The 3,756-nt window shown below is 41.8% G+C and overlaps 1 long non-coding RNA gene across 1 annotated transcript in view; it reads right to left on the reverse strand.

The window, feature by feature from the left end:
• Positions 1–409: 409 nt before the first annotated feature.
• Positions 410–3,756, reverse strand: part of LOC116971754 — a 17,861-nt gene continuing 14,514 nt past the window's right edge. The window contains exon 3 of the long non-coding RNA XR_004411613.1: positions 410–506. This is a non-coding gene — a long non-coding RNA (uncharacterized LOC116971754). The remainder of the gene's footprint in view (positions 507–3,756) is intronic.

Consider the following 3,756-nt stretch of genomic DNA (forward strand, 5'->3'; position numbering starts at 1 on the left):
CCTACGACCTCGTGGCGACCATGCTGCGAGTTTGAGTCAAGGGCAAACTTGGCAGAGGTCGCCAATTAGGTCGTGAAAGTGGGACAGGGGCTTTACTCAGCAGGACAGGCAGCATCAGACTGAAGAAGGGTCTCGACCCCGAAACGTCACCCATTCCTTCTCGCCAGAGTTGCTGCCTGTCCCGCTGGGTTACTCCAGCTTTTTATATCAACCTACAAACCTGTATGACTTTGTAGTGTGGGAGGAAACTGGAGCACCCGGAGAAAACTGACTTGGTCACAGGGAGAACGTACAAATTCCACCCAGACAGCAACCATAGTCAGGATCGAACCTGTGTGTCTGGCGCTGTTTTTTCTCTACTGCTGAGCCACTTTTTAAAAAAAAAATATTTATTGCTTTTATGTATTGTCCGTAATTTATGTATTGTCTGCTTTAGGTTCTGACTGTGTTGGATACTGGACATCTGAATTTCCCTGAGGGGATTAATAAAGTATTTATCTATCTATCTGTGCCACCTTGGATATGGGCTAAAAGCAGGCAGGTGGGCCGAAGGGCCTGTTTTCATGCTGTATGACTCTATGACACTGTTTATTATAATGGAATAATCAACAGATTAAATCATGAGGAGTACTTTATATTTTAATTGGCCATTGTTCCACCAGAAAACATTTCAGGAGGTTAATTACAAGTCAGAATAAAATTGACGTTTTACCATCTGTCAGATATCTTTGCTGAGGAATCTTGATTGAAAACAACTAATAGTAAGATTAAACTGAGACTTACCAGTTTGAAGTTTGATCTTTATTTTATGATGAATAACGTTGAGGGATTACGTGAAGATCTTGCCAGCACGCATGCGCGTCAATCTTCAAAGCAGCGGTGTGAAATCACAGATAACAGTAGTCAACTAAACATAGTATGATAAGAGAACTCGAATACCAGTTGACCTTTATGATAGAGGGTTGGGCGTGGAGGGCACGTAATCCTCAACGTTACTCCTCATAAAATAAAGATCAAACTTCAAACTGGTAAGTTCTCGTTTAATCTTATTATTTTACTTCGGAGTCACGTGAGTGACTACGTGAAGATTTCAAAGCTCTGTGATTTCATGCCGTGGAAACATGTCCATGCATCACACACTGCATCAGTGACCAATGATGAGTGATCATTAATAATGCATTCCGATATGGCATAGATATAGACATGTTGATGCTATTAATGAACAATTAATGATAATAGTAACCTCCCTCAACTGGGAGGAACTATGAACAGAACCTAACATAGAGTTGGCAAATACCCCCGATCTGGCAATGGGTTAGTACTAAATGTTTGGAAAGATCGCTAGTTTGACCATCCTGCAGCCGCTAGGATGTGGTCCCGCTAACTTCCATAACTCTGCTGCTGAGGTTGTTGCAGCCTTGATGGAGTGAGACTTGAAATGTCAGTGTTTACTCCTGTATAAGCCAGACCCATATAACCACCTGGAGATGGTCTGTAGTGATACCTTCTTATGAGGCTATATGTAACTAACAACATAGCTAGTTCCGATCTCTAAGGCTTTTAGTGACCTTAACATACTGGTGTAGATGTGTGACCACACACAATCGAAGGTCCATGGGATATGTGAACAATCTAGTTTGAGACCTGGTGCCCCTGGTCTATTCTGCTTGACTAAGTCATAAACATAAGTGTTATTCAGCCTGCAGATATAATCATCCTGTCCAGTCACCATTTATGCAATGACTGGACCCGTTGCGCTGCACTCAGTGCTATGAGCATAACCACTAGTAAGTGAGTTTGACCAAGGACAGGGATGTAGCTGGAGCCCACTGGCGAAGCGACGTAGCACAATGTTAACATCCCATATCTCTGCGTCCCTAGGCCTGGGGGGTTTCGAGTTGCAGGTATCCTTCATAATCTAGATCTCAGAGGGTGAGACCCGACAGAGTGGATTCTGCTCCTCCCAGCCAATATGATGAAAAGGCACTTTAGGCATAGTAGATGGCACTTTTAACTTAATGATTGTCAAGCCCCCATATGAGCCTGAACTTCAAGACGTCAGTCATCTGTGCCAAATTATATGTAATATAAGCATAAAACAAATACCTCCCATCTCATTATGAGGAAATACTGTTATTTTGGTGCTATCCCTGCGATCTGCAGTGAGCACGCTCATGGTTGGTTTAACAACCGAGCCGCAGGAATGGTCTTCTCAGAGTCTGTAAGTCAATGAATTGATTATATCATGCTGAGGATGGTTTCCCGTGTCACGGCTAAACCAGCAAATTTTGTGTCTAGAAATAACCATATAAGGTTCTATCATTCCCCACATCAGTGGGAACCATGGCTGTCTAAGCCAGGCAGGCACTATAAAAATGCCTGAGGCGGGAACTTGCCGAATTTTGCAAACCCGTCTGATGAGGCAAAAATGGAGGAAGACATAAAAGAACATTCCTCCCCAGTGTTGCGAGAATGTATCCATCACTAATGATATGCTACATATCTTTTGCAACTGGGGATTGAGCCTGGATGCAAGCATCTTGGTCTTTAGTGTTCACAATGTAATTAAATACTTTGTGATCCAACACCCATACTGTGTACCCTAATGAGGCTAGGTAAACTATCACCGGATACTTTGACTTGATTGCACCCATGTGATTAACATTACCACCACCGAAGTGCATCAACTTGGACTAGAGCTTGCATATTCGCACAACACCTTTAATCCACAGAATGCACCTAGTGTCTATAGGTAGTTGATGCCATATAACTGAAAAATTGGTAACTCTCCCATCCGCCTCTGTAACAAGAGATGCTATCAACAATTTCCCATCCTTGAGCAATAGCATCAGTTTGTAATTTAACTGAAGATTTACTGATGAAAAGTTAGTGGAAAGATGCTGAATACTGTTCGTCCACCATGGCGATTATGATAGTTTCAGCTGGGAATAGCATAGGACTGGTAACAATGACCACATGGTACTTAAGGGCTTACTTCTTTTGCAAGCTGTATAGTACTGATTGTGCAAAGGCCCAAATAGCACAGCTGAAAGCCAATATATTGTCAATTACACTTGATGAACAGAAGTCTGCTTGATAATAACAAGGTTGTTACAGGCTTCAATTAATTCCAATCCCTTGCCTCAGGGCGGAGTCCTAGACAAATTAATAGAGTTAAGGTAATCCCAATAATCAATCATTTTAGTTGGTATCAACTTAAATTTAACTGGACGGATGAGACCCCCAATTTCTCAAATAAGTTTTGTGGCTGATACAGCTAATTTAGCAAAATACAGCGTTTAAAATATCATCCAGATAGGCCTTAACAATGTTTTTTAGCTCTGAGCAGCCGAAGCACTAGTTTTAGTAGTTAGTAAATAACCTGGGAGCTGAAGTTAGTCCATTTTGCAGTGTTTTTAACTGTATCATTGCCCCATCCAGCTAATTTCAGATATTTCCGGTGCCCTGTGAATGAAAACAGACCCCCTGGAAATTAAATAGTCACGAAGTTTCCTTTTCAGAAATGTCTATACTGCACATGCGAGTTGAGCTTGTTGACAATGAACAGGCCACATCTGCCATAATAGCGAGCCTGCCTTGAGAGGCAACTCCAGCCATATTTCCGAGACTGTCTCGCTTGTATACTGTTCAGTATAAACTAATCTCATCCATACAAAAACAAAGTGTAAATATTACCTACTTGTAAATGGTCCACAACCCCATATTTCAGAAGAAAACAGCCCTTCATGGTTATTT

Source organism: Amblyraja radiata, chromosome 4, assembly GCF_010909765.2.
Source record: "Amblyraja radiata isolate CabotCenter1 chromosome 4, sAmbRad1.1.pri, whole genome shotgun sequence".
Classification (NCBI taxonomy): Eukaryota; Metazoa; Chordata; class Chondrichthyes; order Rajiformes; family Rajidae; genus Amblyraja; species Amblyraja radiata.